We start from the raw sequence: 22757 nt of genomic DNA, 5'->3' as shown, positions 1-22757 counted from the left end.
GGCGATACATTAAGTTGAAAAGACGCATGACGTCACGTATAGTAGATGTACTACAACGTGACGTCATTAGCTCCCACTCCGTAACTTTAATGCTTTTTAACTAAGCCATAAATAATATCGTTTTGGTGAAAAAAATACGTGTATGATTTTTTTTTCTAAATTACTAGACGGACAAAAAAAATAGTCGTCATCCCTATTTAAAATACAAGGTACAAACAAAACAAGAGTAAAATACAACAGAAATAATGTTTCAAAAGCAAGGGAAGGCGGGCGGCCATTTGTCGAAATGAAAATAATTTTATTTTAGCAAAATTGAAACTGGCGAGAAATGTTTTCTTGTACAAATTTTAATATCTAAGCGAGATAGGCTATTTATATTTTTCCCACCCCGTTTCTTTTGGCGATTATTATTCTGTATTCCGATGGGTTGGGGGTGGCGGGGGCCGCCCCTCGGACTCTTTCCTTTTTGCTTCTTAAGTCCATCTTGAGAGAGAAAGCGGCCGACTGTGGAGTCGCGTCTGATTTGTTTGTTTATACCTGCTATTTACTTACAAGTACTTACCTATTTGGAAGTAGATAAATTGATTTATTATAAAAATATTTAAAAGCAGGTTTATTTTGCCGTGATGCTGTACTGCCCCTTGCCGCGCTTGAGGCTATGAAAAGTAAACAACTACTGACATGTCTCCTCGCTGTAAAATCTTAGTATAGACAAAATTGGCAGTTGAATTAGGTATATATCAAAGCAATGCCATAAATAAATGATGTTTATTTTGTTATAGGAAAATACTGTATATCTGTTCAATCCTCATTGAGATAATCTTTAGTTTTCATGCTATGGCAATAAAAAGGTATAATAATCTTCATTATAGTACCTCCCGATTTTTTAAAGAAAATTACGTGAGATGTCTTTTTCACTTATTTCTTTAATCTACAATTGCCCCATCCTTATTTCATATAGTTAGAAAAAAAAGCCCTGGAAAATATGTAAGTGCGTCACTCCGATCAACTCTACACAAGTCTATATTCCCTGCTTCTGTCACTTACCCCTTTTACTGGAAAAACCGTGGCACCTACCCGGAAGGGGTTCGATATTTAAATATAAGAAGAACACCCCCTTTTTTCTCCCCCTACCCCTGGATTTATGGATTCGGCCCGGAGTGGGCTCCTAATTACTTATCTTTGCGAATACAAATCAATCGAAAAGGAAAAAGGCTTTTGGTAGGAAAGCCTTAAAAGCAGACGTTATTATATTTATTCTGTGCTTGAGACTGGCTTAGGTTATTGAAGTACGAATATCTGTGGGATTTGTGTAAATACTTACTTGTTATATGCTTTTTAGAAGGTTCTATTTGAAGTTCAATTGTAGGTTTGAGATTGTTTGAAAGTTCTTCAACAGTATAAGGTTGTGTAGTTACAGACCACTAGTTGAATGAGTAGAAATAGTGTGTATTGCCTCACCTGTCGTTTTGTAGGAACAAGCTATTATAAAAATAGTATATTGTAATAACATGGAGACAATAATGTAAATAGTATTTTGTAGCTTCAACAAAAACATTATACTTTAAAAACCATTTGATATACTACTTTTATTTACCATCGCCTTCGCGGCGTTTCTAGACTTTTCCCAGATGGAAAAACAAACTATCATGTCTAAGTAAGTAATCTAAGAAGATTGTACAATACAACTGCGTAAAAATACCTATCAATGTAGAGTCAAGATTGACCATCGATTTCTTGTTCATGAATAATATATATTTTGTTTTTAAACACTACACATACATTTTCTATTAGGTTTCAGGATATGAATAACAGCAAAAAAGGTATTTTATTATTTTAATGATACCTAGTATTTATTCTCGTTCTTCAATAAATTTCATTTTTCGATGCTGCAGACCTATTGAATTGACTTGATGATGATGTAAATCTGAAAGTAAAGAAAATTCAAACTTTAAGCGGACGGTCTTTTAATTCTGTGGTGATATTTAATAACTCATACACTTTAAAGTCTTTCCGATTCATTAAGAACCCATACACATATTAAGTATAATGTTAATAATTTCCCAGGTTTTCAAACCTTAGTTTGTTACCAATCAACAGCCACCCGAAATTCGATTCACGGCGTCGTGCTAAGAATGATCCTTCTACTTCTTTGTAGCAAATATAATTTAACTCAAGATGTCATAATTCGCTCCTTCAATGCAAAAGGGCCACAACTCAAAAAAAAATGAAAATCGTTTTATTGCAAAAATGACACCTGAACCGGCTATATTTTATAGTAAAAAAAAAACACCCATCGTTTTAGCTTATATTATGGCTGCACTGACTTACTGCCCTTTTTGCATTAGCTCACTTTGACAGGCAATGTCAGTGCAAAACAGCCACTTTGTGAGTCGCGCCCGGAGATTCAACGCAAATGCTCGTCAGTTGCGTGAAAAAAAGCCACAATCCAAAATACGTCTGTGTTGGGTGCAAAATTTCAAGTTAATGTGATTATATTTTACAATACAAAACTGCCATATTTTGGAAAACGTCCTTTTTGCATTCTAACTATAGTATTTGTTACCATATTTTGTAATACAAAAGTGCCATTTTTCTGAAAACTACCGTTTTGCATTCAAACACTAGTATTTGTTATTATATTTTGTAATATAACAGTAGCATATTTTGAAATACGTCCCTTTTGCATTAAATTATTGTGGAATAAATAATTATTTTTAGCATGCTAGAATGGAAAGGCCATAAATATGGCCGTTTGGCATGATAATAATTTAAGTTTTCGTTAAAATTTTCAAAACAAAATTTAACATTTTGATGCAGGGAAAGGCAAGGAGCGACCCTGCCCTTTCAAATCGCCCTTTTAGCGGCAAGATCCGACTAGACCTTTTCAAATGCGTCTAGGTCATCACGCCATCTCCGTTTAGGTCTCCCGCGTCTGCGATGACCATCCTCTGGCATTTAGTTGGTAAATATGCGGGCCCACGTTTCCGGATGCATGCGGATAATGTGGCCGGCCATTTCAACTTGGCGGTCTTCTTCCTTAAATCGGCTATGCGAGTTTGGGAGCGCAGTATAGAATTTTGGACGTGATCTGTTCTTCTTACATCTGATATACTACGCTCCATCGCTCTCTGGGTAACCTTCGGTTTCTACTTTCCGTAAGGGACCATACTTGGGCACCGTAGGTTAGGACGGGTAGTATAAACATTTTGACGAGCTTCCGCTTTAGTGACAGTAGAAGGTTACCTTTCATTAGCTCTTTCATGGACCAGGAGCTCTTCCAGGCACTTGTGACACGTTTGTCCAACTCTTTGTCCCGTCGGTTGTTAAAAGAGGTTATCTGGCTCAAGTAAGTGTACTCGTCGACATAGTGTATGACGTGCCCGCCTACCTCGACCCTACGTTTTGTGTTGTTGGTCATAACCTGGGTTTTTGTCCGGTTCTTACTTAGTCCAATCTGAAGGCTTGCCGTGCTCAGATCTTTGAGCATTGATTCGAGTTCCAATGCAAAGGAAGAGAAAAGAACAATGTCGTCTGCAAAACGAAGGTTTGTTAACTGTTTGCCACTAACAACAATGCCTTTTGATTGCCGCCAGGCTCCTGAAAATTTTTTCAAGGGTGCTGGTAAGTAATTTGGGAGATAGCAGGTCTTCCTGTTTCACGCTTCTTTGGATTTAGAGAGATTGTTGTATATTGCTTTGATGAGTTTGATGTATGTAGCTTCGATTCTACATAGTATCTTCTTAAGGTCTTGGTTATGGAGTGATGATTCTGTGGCGGAATGACTGATGCTGCCAAAAGCTTTGGAATAATCCACGAATGCTAAATATAAAGGTTTATTAAACTCATAAAACTTTTCTATTATCTTATTTCTTTAATACTCCTGCTGCACTCAGTCTACCCGTCACGTTACCCATTGATTGATGATGATGATTGATGTTTAATTTTACTGAATAATGAAAGTTACGCACAAAGTTGATCTCTATTATATTACTTATTTAATAATAAGTAAAGATTTTTTAATTTAGATTGTTTAATACAATGTTTTCCTGGTGTCTATTCACTTATGGTTTTATTTACTAATAAGATTTAACTTTTTGATACGGTTTTTTACCAAAAAATGTAGAATAAACCATTTTTATTTGCAAAACTGTGTTTAATTTTTGACATATTTCTCATGATATTGGTTCAAATTTTGAATGCAAAACGGACTTATATGTTTTTTTTTCTTAAAAGGTAACAGCTTTTACAAAGTTTATATCGTAGATAGATAAAGCTAAAAAATACGCATCTAATGATATATTAACATCTTATATTTAATTAATAAATATATAAAATATTATAAAAAAACAGTTTCAAAAATTTGTTTTGGCTCTCCTGTAAAATTTATAGTTTTCGATTTGTGACCCTTTTGTATTCAAGGAGCGAATTGAAAGATTATTAATTTAACTTTACTTTGTTTCATTACTTATTTTTATTGCTAAGCAAGCATAAAACAATAAATTGTTTTAAAAAGATATTTAGCCATAAAAAAATCTTTGAGATAGGTAAATACGCATTATTGCTGACATTGAATGTTTTAATCGACATCTAATCTTTTGTTTTAAGAGTTCTCATTAATATGACTAAAACAACTTATCTTTTAAAATGTTACGCACAAGCCGCTAGAAAAACCATAATGTCTCACTCCTGAAGTCCTGACTTAATAATATACGGAATCGGAAAGATTCACCATAAAAACTTCGCGGCAACTTTCTAAGTTTAGCATTTGCACAACTTTTAACCTTTACGTCAAGTCAACTCCTACATACTAAAACCTATATTAATAAAATAAAATAAACTGTAGGTACATATTATTGAACAACTTACACACGGTCTTTTGATTCCAAACCAAGCAGAGCTCGTACTATGCTAACCAAATAAATTATAAGCTTACTACTATACTTCTAAATATATACTTATATAGATAAATTAACAACCAGACTCAGAACAGATACCTACTCGTGCTGTTCACACATTTTTTATGCATAGTTTTTTAAAAGTATTGTTGACTGCTTATGCGGCTCAGTCTCACCATTAAGTTAACCATAAGTACAAAGAGTTATCGTTCAACTGTAGTTAAAATAAACATTAAAATTCAACCTTTAATGAACTTCAAAAGAATTGTACAATGAACAAAATATCCATTTCGTTGTACGTTGCCAAGAAAAGCCGTTTTTATAAGCTCGCTATGTATTTTATACAAAAATACAATGGAGAGTTGAATAAAACAGCATCTTTTGTAAAATAACACGGAGGGGGGGCGAGGGGGGTACGGTGGAGGGGTGCGGGAGGGGTGGCGGCCATCGCGAACCACTTTTCTTTCTCTCGCCAAAGCCATTTTGAAAGGAACGGTTGTTTTGTATGGATACGACCTTCTCGTTGTTTTCATTTGTAGGTATTCCTTAGATTTATGAAGTACTTAGGTGTTTATTCTTTTCCCATTTAGATATGATATGAGAAAGTTCTCAATTTTTACTTTTGCAAATCTTCCGGGTGTCCTTACTTTTTCCTTCTACTATTTTAGAACTGTTTTAAAAACGCTTAAAAGATTCGAGTTTTAAACTTTCTGAGATTTCTTGCCTCCCAAATAAAAGTGGCATACAGCAAAAAATATATACCAGCTTAATGTAATTTAAACTTCATCATCATTTTACTTCGGCTACTGTTGCATACGGTTTGAACAACAAATCATTTACAGCGAAAAAAAACAACCTGTACATAATTCAGTACAAATTATCTATTTCGATTCGTTTTAACTTAGTCTACTGTAATTCAGTTAGATACCTACAGTTTAAACTACAAATCAATTCAAGCAAAAACAAACAATACCTACTAATTTCCTACCACTAAAATCGTCGTATCCACAAAACAATAACCTCGTCTAGAGAAGCCGAGGGCGATGCGATGTTTTTTCACTCGTTTTATATTAAAATCGGGTGAGTCAAGGAAATTGTCAGCTAGATAGGAAATTGCCAAGCAAGTCGGCTTCATGCCGCTCGTGACCAGCCGCCTTTATAACTACTAAGCAACCGATTGTTATGACTATTGTATTGTATAGAAGAGAAGAAAATTATTAGACGCTCGATGAAAATTTTACTTGAATTGAAAAGTTAATTTGTAGTGTTAGAAATGCTTCTGCGTTATAAAAACAGTACACTTGTTTTGTAAAAGAAATATTTTGATGGAAATTTTGTTTGGTAGTTAGTTACCTAAAGTTTGCTAGAAGCCGTGATTTCTAGGACATTCTATGATCATAAATTTAGCTTTTAAAGGAAATGTATGTTCCGATAACCTATATTTTTTTTTAACAGTGTAAATTATGTAGCTAAAAGACATTTGAGATTAGAGATGATTCTCGTCAAAAAGTTTCGTACAAATACAATGAGATCTTTTTTATAGTTTCTGAACTACCAGGTTTTGCAATGAAACTAAAGTTTAGAGGGAAATTAAGTAATATGCTATTATTTCTAATGATCTTGCACACAAGAAATATTGATACCTTTCAGTTTATAAAGCTTTATTAGACTGTTTTTAGCGAATCATCAGAACTATGCTTATCAACGTTTAATTTAAAAAAGCATTAATAAAGAACAAAATATTGAACGTTCTAACAAACAAAATGAAGCAGTCTATTTGAAATTGCCATAATATATTTAGTTAAAATGGACGGCCTAACGAAACAGGAGCTCGGTCCGTCGCTTTTTATCAAAAACCTTCGTTTTATCGCTGAAAGCTATTATTTATGTTAATTTTCACGTCGTTACTTATATTTTCTTGAACAATATTTTATTTAAGAATTGATCTTAAGTTATTATACTTTTAAAAACCTTTCTTAAATAATTCTATCGATTATTTAAAAGTAAGTTCAACCTATTACTATAGGTACCATTTTTGATTTTTAGTCTACTGAAATTTATGGGTTCAGACCAGTCCAAACTGACCAAGTGTGGTTCTGAATAGTTCTATTTATAACATTTAAGCTTAAATTCTAATTTAATAAATAAAAACATACATGTTTTGACCTTAAGTTTTCCTTTCAAGTTCAATACAAGGCCAAATCATGTACGCATTATAGCAATTACTTAATATTGATAATGATTTATTTCTATTTTACTTCAATTGCATCTTTTTAAATACCAACTGAAGCACAGAGTCGCTCACGTAAATACTAATAAGTTTTCTGATTATGGTGTCCATACTGTCCACGCTGGCTTTCTTAACCCATTTTAATCGATTGTTTACCGATAAATGAGTAGAATGAACAGCTAATTCTAATTGAAATGAAAAAAAGAAAAATCTACTACGGGAATTACCGCAATAAAACTTTTTCCCTTGCATAGTTTGAGGTTTCAGTGCGTCACACCAGCTATATTCTAATTATACAATGTGAAAGCTTGTCAAAATCTGCGCATATACATTTATTTTTGTATTATTTATTAGAGTAGGTATGTATGTATTTCAAACTATATTAATAATATCTTAAAATTATAAACAACCAAAAACACCTAATAAAAAATTATACACCAATAAATTTTTACCTCTCAGTACCTACCTATATACAATAGATTCTTAGCGTTATATCGTGACCAGTTTCAAAGACCTCTGGTTGTCATCTCTTTGCAAGTGTTTTGTTCAAGGGGAGGGGTTGAAGGAAGGTCTAGTTATGATGGCCGAGTGTTTATTTTATTCCGGAGCGTCATTTTTGCCACGACTCCCCTTCGCGGATCGTTTTTGTAGGGCGTCCGGCGATGGTAGTGATGCTCTTTAGTGGCCCTGAAAATTAAATATTTTTGTTAGTTTAATTTTTCATATGAATAAGTTTACGGTAGGTTTCCGTATAGTTTCTAGTCTATATCAATACGATGTATTTACCGATGAGAGCTATTTTTATTAACATTTGGTCCAATTGTATAAATGTTGATTTAGGTTATCTTCTTGTTTTTTATTACAAAAGATATACATAGATGCGATTGTACTAGCAAAGGCGTTGCTCTCAATTTTATATCATAACAATGTCACAAACGTTTGCTTGAGAATATAGTAAACAAGGTGTAAATTTTGAGTTTCAGATTTGTTGAAGTTATTCCAAAGACAATTATTACACATCTAATACGTAACATCTATATACAGAATAAAAGGAATCCAAAAATATCTACTGATAAAAACAAAATATTATAAATATTGCAAAAGAGGCGACACTCCCTACTTTGGCGAGGTCCAGCCTTCCTATCTTTTTGCGAGACTTTACTTTCTTCAAATAATTGTATAGATAACGCGGGACAAAGAAACGAACCCCCCACCCTTAAAAGGGGGAGGAGGGACATTTTTAAACTACCCCCTTTGATCAAGCAACATTTTGACGAAGCGATGTTTTAATTATTTTGAGAAAAATCGTTTATATTTGCTGCTACGGTGCTACGGCGTAGATGGTGGCTACGGTTGGTGCTACGGCGTAGGTGTGCATGTGAGGGGCTGACCTTGACTCAAATTGGGGATGACTTGCTTATATTGTGTATTGAGAGAGGGTTGATTGAGGGATAACTGGGTAAGTTAAGTATGTAGATATTGTTTAGGTCAAGATTACGTATGTGATTGAATGTAGGTTTTTTGGAGTTTTGTTAGAATATTTGATACATCATTTCAACGATGTTTTCTTAAAAGGTACGTCGTACTCGAAACTTGCGGTCATGTATAACAAACTGGGTGGATATGACTGAAGTAAAAGAAGTATGTAGGCTTCATAGCAAGTAACATTCTTTAGCGTATACTAAGTTATGTGGTATATGGCGTTGTTTGGTTTTTATCTACCTGCATGTGGAAAAACCGTGTGATACTTTGGATTTGCTTAAGTTCTGTTTCGTTGATATTTTTTCATTAATTCGACCACGGCGTTCCATTTTATTTAATTAGGATAAGGTTTTGAGGTCTTACGTGTTCACATTTGTTATGTATCTAGACGGAATGCAGGTATCAAAATACGGGTCAATTACGTTTAATTACGTTTAAATAAAAATACAATATCTTTTAATTTCTTCAGTAACACATATCATGAATACAGTTTAAATAGGTAAAAAAGGTTATGAAAAACTACCAATTAAAAAAGCTTGACGGTAGCCGACCTATCCTCCACTACCGATCAGTTATTGAAATCCAATAAAAAATATTCTCAATGAGTTATCATACACTTTATATTATCTTTCAATACTAAGCTCTAATATGTAAATAGACCTACTTAAAAATGCCGAGCTCTACTCAAACTTATTCTATAGTAGTGAGTTTTAATTATTCCACATCGGGTCGAGTCTACAAAACAGTGTCATTACCATTCCAATAAGACCATTCCGTCCCTTCTTGATGGAACTCAGATCAACCACCATCTTTTTTTGTTAGACAGAGATGGGTATACATTGGTACTGTAGACAGCGAATGATAGAAAAAAGTTTTTAAGATTTTGTTCAGAAGTAGTGCTAATTTTATGAAGCTGGAAACTATTTTGTTAGACTTTCATGTATACACTATTTAAATGATTTTGATGCAGACTTGTTTATAAACATAGAATATATGTACATTATTATTTTATTTCGACTAAAACTAACGAAATTAATCAACAATTTCTAAAAGTATAGGTAATTTTATTTTATTATTCTTACGCACTTAATTAATACTTCTATCGCATGAACTTGATTAACATTGATTTCTTGTCTTATAAAAAATCTTAATAGAGTTGGGCTTCGCGATAACATTCTCATACAATAAGGAATAAGACTAGTACCTACTTAAAATAAATACTACTCACTAAATATATGAAGGTTAAGTCTCATTCTATAACTTCAGAGGGAGCTATAAGTACCAAAAATGGTCAGACGCTTTTTTAATCGTAGTTGCTAAGAAAAATACCCGATCCTCATTTAAATGTCGTTGCTCACAGTACGGGGAGAGCGAGCGAGACGCAAAGCTGACCGCTCCGCGAATTTTAATTTTCTTACTATTTGAATCTTAATTTTTCGCGGGGCGATTCTCCCTCTCGTTCTACCCCACAGCAATACATATCTCTGTCTTTTTCTAGTTTTTTTTGTTGTCTAAGGGTGGGGGGGTGGCGTTTTATCTTATTGTAGGTGGTTATGTTAATTTGTTTCTTAGACTCGAGGTAATCGGTCTGTTTTTTATTACTTTTCTTTGAGAGAAGATTTGTAATGAGTTGAAAGTGTTTTGAGGGAGAGGAAAAACTCTTCGAATGTTGTTAAAGAAATTTTAATGGAATTGGCGGCTTCTTTTATAAGTTTCGCATTTAATATGCCAAATGTATTTGTTTATTCTTCAGAAATGAATTAATTGAAAATAATTACGCGATTATTTATAATTCTTCATTGTTACTTGACAATGCAAAAAAGCAATAAATCCCGCTTGAGTTATTACTTAGTCTATATAACTGTATAAAGCTTTGTATTCATTCTTTAGAACGTCCATGTGCGTAGTTTTCGTAAATGACCATGGATGTAGGACAACATGTATGAATAAGAACGAATCAGAAGAATCAAGCAAGAATTTTTTAGTCACTGCCTAACCTCTATGGTCATCGGGCCTAGAGCAATATAATTTGACTATATACCTATGTATTTCTTGTCACACATGCTAGGTGTGTATATCTCAAATGTGAAGAAACGAGCTTATCCTTAAATAAAATTAGCTAGTAATGAATAATCAACTCTAAGTCGTATTTTTATCTCAAAAATTTCGTTACTAATTTTCATCTTAGCTTACACTACATAGTTATATAAAACTGTAGCCAGGCCGTGTTTTAATTGTCTTAATTTTTCATCTCGCCTCGCCCGGGGCGGCCCCCTTTCATAATTGTTTTTAATTTAAGCTCGGCAAGAGAAACTCCTTGTAACAAGAAAAATAATGTCCATTTAGACAGGTACGATGTTTTACAATTACGAGTCCTTGTAATTTCTTGCCAAGTTTTTTTGTTTCTTGCTTCGTTACAATGTTTTGTTGGATGTTTTTGAGTTTTTGAAACATGATTGTAATTATTGTTTTTAACTCTCAGTTTAGGTATAAATTTGAAAGTATTGTAGCGGCTCGCTACATACAACGACATCTACTGGGACCAGCGCGCAACCAACCACCACGCGCAGTGTGACTGACGTCACAAGTCCTAGATCGCGCTATCGAAGTTTGCACTGCAACTGACTATATATACAAGTTCCCGACTACAACAGTCACGTCGGGGTCACCACTGTGGAGGAACGAGGTGATCATGTTCCTCCAACCAAAGGGAGGATCCTCCGACCAGGCGAGGTGATCGTGCCTGGTGGGCCTAGGCTGCCCGACTGTTGTAGTCGGGAACTTGTATATATAGTCAGTTGCAGTGCAAACTTCGATAGCGCGATCTAGGACTTGTGACGTCAGTCACACTGCGCGTGGTGGTTGGTTGCGCGCTGGTCCCAGTAGATGTCGTTGTATGTAGCGAGCCGCTACAGTATGTTTAACATTTTTTCTGGAAATTAGATCTTTTTTTATGCATTGAATGATTTGGTAACTATTTAAAGTGTATTTTGCTATTTATTATTAATACCTTTGTATAATATAAACAAAATATTGACTGTACGGGGTGTGTTTCCCATCAGTGTATTGAGTGAAAAAATAAAGGAAAGTATATAGTCAGATCCCAGACATAAAAAAAGAATACCACATTGTCGAAACGGTAACAGTTTTCTTGATCCTAATGATGACCTTTCTTATACAGATACTTTAGTAGAAAAACTGAAAAAGTTTAATACACAATTTCAGTTTTTCCTAAGTTCTACACAAAAGGTAAAAGGCAAGAAAACAATATATTCCTATTGTTTGTTTAAAAAAACCTACAAAAGCGTATTCGCCGTCTCCCTGGCACAGTTCCAGAGCCTTGGTGTGTCTCCATCCGTTTCCGGCGAGCACCAAATATGTAGCCGTACAATTTTATTAATGCGTTCCTTCAACTGTTTATTGTGTTATTTATTATATTTTTGTCGTATTTGTCTTGGAAAACAAATAGCGAGGTTTGGGATTTGATATTTTATGTTGTAGGGGCAATAATAGGTAACTTGCAAGGCTTCCTTTGCTTATTTTTAGTCCAATAGTTTTAGAGAAAGATATGTTGGGGGTTAAAGATTTATAGTTTTATTTAGGGTTTATTTAGGGTTTTCTTTGTTGTTATTTTTTAGTTAAATAGCTTGACCAACATACCTACTTACGTAGTAAGTTTGTGTCTCTTAGGGATTCTTTAGTGCGTCGAGAACATCGTATGATAAAAATACAAAAGATGTTGCTCAATAAAATAAGTGAAAATGACTTACTTTGCACTTATTTTATGTTGCGAAAACTTCTAATAATGATTCTTATTGGAATAGTTGAAATGAATGTTCTTATATAATAGAAATCTACTTATGAGAAGCATTACCTGCATGAAAAGGTAAAAACGGTAATACGCGTAAAGCAATATGGGATCAACTATTACAATATAATATGTATACGCTATAAGCAAAACTCATTGTTGTTGGTTATAACCAGGCCTAGTTACAGACTCGGTTAGTTAGCCTTTCTTGTAGGTATTTCAGTCGTAAATATTTCAAAACAAAATCATTAAATATACTTAAAAGAATTCACAGAATCGTATCCTCCATCAACCATTTAAAAGCCTTCTCAAATTATATCTCAATCAAAAATCTACAACAGGCATAAATAAAATAAATTATTTTCAAAATGAACTGAAAATACGTTTTGATATTAACATTTTTAATCGTCAAACACCTGCAAACGAAAAATAACTTTATTTATATAGCTATAGAGTAGAAAATTGTTTGACAAAAATTAGTTTCTCAAGTTTCTTCGCGACAATTATTCTTGGAAACGACACAGCAGAAAAACTGGGGGATTTCAAAGGATTGGGCCAATTTAGATTTATTTTTCTCCCTATCTTGGGGTCCGAGGAATAAGTTTTGTTGCCACCTACTAGAGGGAGGTACGGGTGACAGTACTGGCTGGCATTGTGTTTTTTTTAAATTTAGAATGTCTTTGTTTGAATGTCAACTTTTTTAAGAGTGCTAGTGAAGTGATACTTTCTTTGAAATAGGTTTTGGTTGCTATGTGTGTGTTTGGTGGAATCTTATTAGAATGTTGATATTTGTACTTGTTTTATCCTAATGTGGTGTTAGTTGCGTGATTTGATACATTTAGAGGAATTAAACTTTGATACGCTTTAAAGGACATTGAGTAAATAAGAAAGTGATTAACTTATGAGCCTTGCTAGATAGCAAATGCAAAAAATATCTGGGGGCACGGAAGTGCCCCCGCAAGTCGAGCAAAAAAAAGAGGCACGGCCGTACCATCCTTTTCTCGAAGCAATTCGGGCTATTTTCGACCCCCCTATAATGTCGTTGTGGATAAAACAAGAAGCCTGAATTTTCAGCAACTAATTATTCATTGCATAAACACGGTATATTTAAAATTTCAAAACGTAAAATATTTTTAATATTGGCATGATAATAACTTATGTAATAACTTAAGACAGAAGGTCCTTTAAGTAGAGACGAAATAGATTAATCGACTTGGTATTATATAGATCTCACCACTTTTTACGCCAGAAAGACTGAGCTGCGAGACTTGAGGTTTTTACAGAATGTTTTTGGTGGCATAATATTTTAACTGAACAAATTCTTGTAAAACAGGAGAGTTTTACTATACTCGAGTTGCTTTATTATAGTAACCCATTTATAACAACTATTGTACGTTATCTATAGTAGCCTAGGTTCTTCTTACTTATCCATACAGCAATAAAATATCCATATTTTACTTTACAAAACGTTATCATTTCAAAAGTACGCTCATCGCGTACTTTCTAGTAACCGTACCAATAATAATTTGACGGCGATAAAAAATAAAATGGGGTGTTTTACCCCTTTTAAAAACTCCGTCTCCTTAACTTGAATGCCACCCTTAGGTACCGTGATCAGCCCCGTCTACATAGATTTATATAAAAATTAACAACAAAAAAGGGTGACTTTTTTCGTACTCTAGTTCTGAAAAAAATATGCGATCTTTTTTGCTTTATCCTACCTTAATAATATCTTTTTGTTAGTATTGATGTTTGTTACTCTTTTACGGAAAAACTACTGGGTAGATTATGATGGAATTTGGTACACTGATAGCTTATAAGCTGGATTAACACATATGATACTTTTTAGTCCAGGAAATCTTTTCACGCAGACGAAGTCGCGGGCAGAAGCTAGATATTAATATAACTATCGAGAGCTGATATGTTAGTTTATTTTGCTTGTTATTCAAATCGAATAATTTCTTAATTGGTATTTAGTAGTTTTAATGGACATTGCGTAAGGTGTGAATTTGAATACTTTTCACATTTTTGTTGTTTCTTTGAAGTTTTTCTTAACATAAATATGTGTAAGTTAAGTAACACTTTTGATGCCTTTTTAGTATTGTCTTTAATTTAAATGGGTTTTAATTTAGTAATTTAACATCAGTCCTTATCTAGCTATTCTAACGTGAATATAAAAGTTTCTATCACTCGTGGCTGTAGTATGTATGTATTTGTAAATACGGCGTATTTCAGTAGGTACATAAAGGTTAAGTATTTCAGTCTAATAACCCCCTAATGATTCAAGCAAATTATACTTAAAGTTAGTTTAAATTCACTTCTTCGGTGGGTGAACGTGAAAAATTGCTCTAATTCCGTAAACTTTCAGCTTCAGGCGCTCGGGCGGATGTGACGTAATGGGCGGGTTCCGGTTCGACAGGGGCTTCCGCCGGAAGTTCATATTATAGTTCACAGAAAGCAATAATCGCGTTTGCCTCCGATGACCCATAGGTCCTATTTAACGGTAAATACATTTTCAAGTCTGAAACTCCATTTTGTAAAAGGTCAGAATACTAAAAATAAAAATTACACTAATTGACGAAGACATTTAAATATTTGAAAGAAGAACTCAACATAATTAGCCGCTAAAATCGCACTAAATGTTCTGAATTCAAAGACTTCTTTTTTGTAGGCAAAGGTACATAATTCACTAGTACCTAATTAAGCTGGCCAAGAAGAAAACAATTTTTTTTAATCGTACTATGGCGGTCAGTTATATATACGCACGTAAATACTGAACAATATTGTAAAGTAGGAATTATAACATCTTCAAAAAAAAAATTATCATAAGCACACGTTTTAAAATTATAAAAATAAAATGTCCAGTTTAATAGCCGTGAAATTGTGTTTTTCTTGAAGTTTTTGCAGTGGTTCCGTGAGTTTAAAGTTGGACTGTTAATAGTCTTACCTTCGAACTAGCTGACTACAGAGATGAAAAATGCGACGAGTTAAGTAAAGGTGCCATTGTGAGCGGGAATTTGAGATACTTGATACTATTCTTTGAAAAAGAGCAGCTTCAGAATGTTTTCTAACTAATAGAAAATGTGGTTCGATAAGTTTTCTAAGAAAATAAAAGTGTAGCCTAGTTTCATTACTTTACTATATTAGAGTAGAAAAAAACACGATATCGTCATGAAATATGACACAACTATCTGATTTTGGTAATTTATTTGAACTTAAGCGTAAAAAAATACTATTTGCTTCATAAATTTTGAAGTTTATAAATTGATATTATTTTGGACGGGTCAACAACTGCACCAATCTTAAACGTTGCGTACAGTTAGTCATAAAAAAATCATCATATTCTCATCTATAGAGACGTCGCAAATTTTTATACTTTATGTAAGAGGTTTCAGTTGCCCGCTATACGCTGCCAGTATCACTTCGCCTTAGTCCGTTCACAAATTAAAAAGTTGCCGAACACTTTCGCTCGCAAACTTCAAACTATTCCATCCGCCATTTTGGTTTTAAACGTTTAACTTTTTAATTTTCAGTGTTTGACGCCGAGGTATTTAGCTCTCCAGATTAAGGCTTATAATGATTGATGTTGTTTTTGTAAATTATTTATTTAAATAAAAAGGATATTGTACTACTTTTTTAGTTTTCGGTCTGTAGCACACAATTAATTTGGGTTAATTTATTAAATTTAAAGTAACGCATCTAAACGAAATAAAAATTTCGTAAACAATCATGTTTTTTTAAGTATATTTTTAGGTTATGCCTAATAGAAATTAAATGTGGTCCCATAATAAGCCTTAGAGCCACCATTCACTTCAATCAACATATTAATAACTTATTTTATTAATGAACACAATATCTAGATTAGACATGTTATTATAACGTTATGAACTAAAAACCCAATGTAATTTAGTTCAAGGACGACCAATAAAACATACAAACACGTAAACAAGCTTCATAGTAACAAGAAAATCAGTTCGAAATTATATTTTTATCACAATTTTCTCAGCAGGTTTCTTCGAATCCTATATAATTATAATTAATAAATAAATACACATATTTGTGCTGTAGTAAGTTCAAATACACTCAATCAACTTTTCAGAGAAATTGTTGAAATAAAATTATCTTCCTTTTGACACGGCCTCAACATTTTGAATCGCTACTAATGACTTCGAATGGAATCGAATTATTTTCGTTATTTGACAAATTATCATGGTCGTTTGTAAGGTTTTTCGAAATTAGGGGGAGTAAAGATATACACATAAAGTAAGTATACCATCTTTATATTCTGAAAGTACAAAAATATGACGTGAGAACGCAATAATGTCCATCGTTACATAGGTATAAATAAATACTTAACTCAGGAATACTTAAGATCTTTCCTTTACACTATAAACATTGTCATTTATTTAAACCCAAAAATGAAACGGGCTGTGTAAAAATAATGGGAAGTACAAACTACAGAACATTAAAAAACTTTATTCTAATTCGGTAATAAAAAAGAATACATCAAAATTTTGGTTAACTAAGATAAGCGCCATGCTATGACATGTTAAGATAGCAGTTAACGGTTGACGGTCACAAGTCTACAAAATCATATTGGAAAAAATCGTCATGTCATAATTCACTTCAACCAGTCCAAAACGGCTCTCGGTGTAAACATTTCTCCAACATTTTTTCCCCCGAAACACGGGGGTAAACAACCCCCTTTTATCTAACAGTTGTTCTTAGATTCACTCTTATTTCCGACTCACTCATTACCAAGAGATAAAATTTAAATTGCAAAATGCACCCCCTTTCGAAAAAAGGGTTAGTGGGCGTCAAAAAAGTACTTCTAAAGGGTGGCAACCACCCTTAAAATTAATATTTTTCGCCTTTCTTGATATTGGAGATTTTTGAATATTAATCTTTCCAGACGGCCCTTTTATGAAGGCTTCGCCAAAGAGTTATTGAAGAAAATCCTTTATAAATAACGTTTTATTATTGTTTCAGTTTAAAATACCAATATTATTCAGTATTAATATTTATTTTGTTACTAATAATGACTTATTTATATAGTTAACTTATGAGTTCTAAAGAATATATACTTAACTCTTTAAGTAAAACTACGTCACTATATTTGTACAAAGACGAAGTTATATTTCAATCATTAAAATTACTCTACTGGTGTTGAATAATATTTTTGTTTGAAATAAAGCAAGGTAACATTTTTCTATAAAAAATATGTGCGAACTAAATATGTGTTATGACCTAAATTTAAAAATTTAGTGCAAAAACTCACCATACGCATGGACAAGTTTTGGATGTTAATAGTTAACTATAAATAGTATTCTTTTCATATTTACTTCATTAATAGATCTTGTTTTATGTGTACAAATACGTAGATAAAATGTTTGGTACCTAGCAATATTTTTTTTTAACAATTTTTATAACAAGTTACTTTTTTATTCTTAATTTTCTTGCATCAATTCGTAACGCAATCTTCCTATATTCCAAGGATATAACACAAAAATCTACAATGTAAAGTAGAGAGTCCATCAAAAGTTGGCGATCATTACATAAATATAATTACGAAAGGTGAAGGGGTAAGAAAAACTCCTCGGAGCCTTCTAGGGGTGAAAACGGGGCGGAATTGATTTTATTTGAGACTCAACACGATTTTTTAATTAGGGGACCCCGAGTTTTAAGAGAAAATTTTAATGATCGCCGCCATCTTGTGTTTTCGAAATTTGAAAGGATTTGAAAATGGAATTGCAGGTTTATGGATTTGGTTTTTAAACGAGGACAAAGTTTAATCTTTTAAAAGGAGGGCGCTTCTTGTTTACGAACGAAATTGTATCTCTCTTTGTATTTATTTATTAAAATTCGTTTGTGATATTAATATATATTATGTTTTATTTATAGCAAGATATCAGCCGGCAATCATTTCTTTTCGAAGACATTTTACTATAGTTAGCGCTGAGTTATGTTTTCGAAAAAAAAGAAATAAGATAGTTTAGTTACATAACTATCTTTTTTCCTACATTATTTATTGTTTACGTCTATATTCAACTTAGTTGGTGAAGCCAACGTTATAGTTGATTAATATTAATATACCTACTGCCTATGATAAAATTGACTCACTACACCAATACGACAACACATTATAAGACATGAAAAATTAATACTAACATCCAGAGCCTAACAAATAAATAAAAAACCTCTTCCCAAAACAAACGCCTCAACAAATCACGAAACCTCACTCCATAAGCTTTTAACATCAAAAACACTCCAATTTTTAAATGTTTAGATAAACAGCAGCCAACTTGAAGTCTTCAACGATATCTCTCGAATGTTTTTAACAAACAAATGACTCCCATTAAGGAGTAAATTGGCTTTGAAAAGTTCACCACCCGGCCCCAAACTCCTGACAAGTTGAAAAATTTGCGCAAAACTCAACGGCAAGACGTAATTGTCATTGATAGTGTTTGTTGATGCCGATAAATTGACCTATATCTATACTAATTTTATAATATTCTTTAGTTTGTTTGGTTGAACGCGCTAATCTCAGGAATTATTGGTGCGAATTGAAAAACTATTTTACTGTTGGCTATATAACATTACGCTACGAACGATAGGAGTAGAGTACCAGTAAAAAAAGAGAAAAACGGGGAAAATTATGACCCATTCTCTCTTATATGATACAAGCACATATGCGTTCGGATAGATGTTTGGTATTCAATTACATCAAAACCACTGAACTGATTTTGATGAAACTTAGCCGTGTTGCAACTCATGTTCCACAATAACATATTAGTTACAAAAAACTAGATTTCGCCCGTGGTTTTATCCGTGTTTTCATTTATCAAAGTATAGTCTAAGCGGACGGAGCCGCGGGCATGAAGTAGTAATATTACATTTCGAGAAAGATCACTTAATGAATAATAAGAAAAGAAACTTAAAAATCTTCTTAATACGCAGTTAGTTATTGGTAATTGGTATAGTTTATAAGATAAAATTAAATACTATGTCGTCATAAATAATTTTCCATCCGCATGCATCGTTTTCTTCCCAATGTATTTTTAGGAGAGACTTTTATGGAATAATCAAATCAGTCTATTGATTCATTTACTTTTACTGCAGAAATAAAAAATCATAATTAAATAATACGCAAATACAAAAAATAACAAGCAAAATTCCCTCTCAAAAGGAATCCATAAAGTAAGAATATTTTTTAAGACAACGGCCATATTGAAAGCCACCCCCACCCCGTGAAGACGCCCACGACAGAAAAACCTTTTGAATTGAACACAAAAATGCCGCCGGGTGCCCCAATGAGGGGTGCTTTTAAAAATATAATCAATAGCGACGCGGGGGAGGGTTTATATTGAAATGTTATAATAAGGGTTGAAATTTTTTTACTATTAGAAGTCGTGAGTTGTGAAGACTTGTACTAGTTGGAAGAAAAAAAAAAGTTTTGAATAAAATTGTTGTCAAAATAAGATTTTTCATTGAATTTTAATTTTTGATATTGATTACGGATTCAACTATAATATATGTATGTAATTTTTAACCGACTCTAAAAGGACGGAGATTATCAATTCGGGTTGCCTTATGTTGTGATCTTATAGTACCATTAATGAGTTCTGTACACTTGTATTACAATAACGTATTATACTTTTTAAAAATAAATGGATTACTCACCAAATATTGTTGTTATTTTTTTCATTCTTTCCCACTCTCTTCAGTTCTATAAAGAACACAGCGCAGAAAGCAATTGACCGGCCCTTTCTAAGGCTTGAAGGCGATTTCCTTCAAATCAATTAACTTGCACAAACAAAGATCCTCTTTTAGGACCTCTTTTATAAGTACCCGCAAATAACGTCTCTCGGACAAGACTTTGACACAATTTTTTCAATTTTGATATCAAATCTAACACTAATTTTGAAAAAAAACGCATTAAATTTTCGCCAAAAACTAAATTTTTATAATTAACCGTTATAATTTCAACTTTACAAACACACACAACCCGTTCATGGTCAAAATGGAACTGAACTTAACCCTAAATCGCGAGGTGGGTCAAAAAGCTGTCTTACCGGTTATCTTGCCCTAAGGGCCAACACAAAAGAACGAAGGGTGCCAACTGGACATAATAGAATACCTTTCACTAAAAAAGTAATAATAAAAAACGCATTATAATATTTTGGACCTATTTAAGTATCCAAAGGACGGCTATTGTGAATTTTGCGGAACTGACCTGACCGGTTTTCGGGACGTTACGATTAGGGATGGGGTGAGTTTGTCGATAGTTTTGTGTGTGTCGATGATATTATACATTAATGTATTAGAATAGGTTTGAATTATAATGCTTGAAATAAGTTTAAGTTTGACAAATTTTTTTTCACTATTACATAAGTTGATTGACGTAATTCCAAAATTATATTTTTATGTTACAGTCGGTATTACAGAATAAAAAGAGTTGGTACACACTGCTTATTTAAATTATTTTGCTTTAATGTTATGATATTATTTTTTCACAATAAAACAAACAAAATGGAGATAGTATTTTTAATCTATTCCTATAACTAATGTCTCACTTACGATAGAATTAAAACTTAAATCCTAATTATTTGAACATAAAAAATCCCACAAAATTTAAACAAATTATCTTCACAATTTCATCGACAATTCCCATCGACATACAAAATAATGTCCAACGGTCCGCAAAAAACAACAATTAAAAAGCGAAGAATTGTCCAGGGGGGTACAATAGGCCTGATTTGCATTCTCGCCGGACCGGTTCTCACGAGCGGTGAAGGGTTGCAGCCGGCAATACACCTATGTCTTCGTTCCACACCTCGGGCTATCATTTGAACCATTCATTTTATTAGTAACGGTAATTTAGGAGTATTTGAAATTTACGTCTGGATTTTTGATAGTTTTTATCATATTTTAACTTATGAGTTGACCCGTGCAGCTCTTGCGGTGAAATTAAAGAGAAAAATAAATTTATAAATAATAAATTTAACCCATTACTGTCCCACTGCTGGGCAAGGGTCTCCTCCCGTAATGAGGGAGGGGTTAGGCCTTGAGTCCAAGAGAAAAATGATTTTTGTAATTAGTTTAAGTTTTTCAATTGTCTATTCAACATTTTTTTCTTGTAATTAATATCGATTCAATGGTTTAGCAGTTCCTAATAGTGCTCTGTATAGATGCACAGACATAGAATCTTTCGAGTTTATAGATTTTTTTCAAAATTACATTTGTAGTATTACAAAAAAAAAACTTTACCGGCATTTAAAAAAAGTACCGGATTTTAATTTTTGAACACATTATCTTTATTTTAATTAATTAATCTTGTGTCTTGGACACATAGCTCGGGACAGCAATTTGTAAATCAAACTTAAACATATTATAAGCCAACGCGATGTGGCAAGTAAAAATTGACTGTAAATTAAAGTCATAAGTGTTTTGATTTTACAAAGTTAAGGATGCGAAGATTTTAATTTCTACAGGCAGGGTAGCTATGTCCTGGAAAAGGTCCTATAACCTTGACGCACGTCTCCAATACTAACACATAATAATAATTATGTGTTAACACAAATGGCAGTTTCACGAATTCTCGATAAGTTTTACATAATCTTTGTCTTAGATAAAGTGACAGCAAATGTGACCCTGATTCAATAAACTAATCGATACTTATCCAGAAGAAAAATTGATCATTATATCTAATGACAAACTAGCTAAAATAATACTTAGCACAATTATGTTACCAAACCTGGAAATAGAACTTTCGTAGCACGCTTAGCAGTAATTTGAGGAAATTACAAGGTGGAGTCTTTAAAACGTTCCAAAAATGTATAACATAAATAAGTAATTATGTCTTTAGCGGGGTAACGGTTAGATAATTGCTACGTGGGCGTAGCGTCGTAGACAGCTCGTAGCCAACTGCTACGCGGTGACGAAGTTTTCTTCCTGTTTAGTACTTTAAAATATATAAAAACATATTAATAATTTTCCATTCATCAAAAAATATGAGATCCGTTTTATGTTCCTCAAATTATTAACATTTTTCGTACTAACGACAAAATCCTTTTTGATAGAATTTGACACAGCAAAACTGATTACAATTAAATATACATTTCGTAGTTAAAGATACGATGAATGGATTATACATATGTCAGTTTATAAATCTGGTCTACGAGTTGACGCTGCAACAGGCTATACTTACTTGTCTATCTATCTTTACCTACGAGTATCCGAAATTACTCAGCAAAAATGTATCAGTACGAAGTATCGAATAGTTTATCATTAGAAACGGTACTTAAACTGTTATGGATACTCGGAGGAAGAGGCCTTTTGT

The 22757-nt window shown here is 33.0% G+C and overlaps 1 long non-coding RNA gene across 1 annotated transcript; it reads right to left on the bottom strand.

Moving 5' to 3' along the window:
- Positions 1-1819: 1819 nt before the first annotated feature.
- Positions 1820-20427, bottom strand: LOC142984017 (uncharacterized). Its single transcript, XR_012960125.1, has 3 exons — positions 20099-20427; positions 7595-7815; positions 1820-1927 (listed from the first exon to the last, which is right to left on the bottom strand). It is a non-coding gene; the product is annotated as an uncharacterized LOC142984017 (long non-coding RNA).
- Positions 20428-22757: the final 2330 nt, after the last annotated feature.

Source organism: Anticarsia gemmatalis, chromosome 25, assembly GCF_050436995.1.
Source record: "Anticarsia gemmatalis isolate Benzon Research Colony breed Stoneville strain chromosome 25, ilAntGemm2 primary, whole genome shotgun sequence".
NCBI classification, from domain to species: Eukaryota; Metazoa; Arthropoda; class Insecta; order Lepidoptera; family Erebidae; genus Anticarsia; species Anticarsia gemmatalis.
This window is presented reverse-complemented; position numbering and strand designations above follow the sequence as displayed.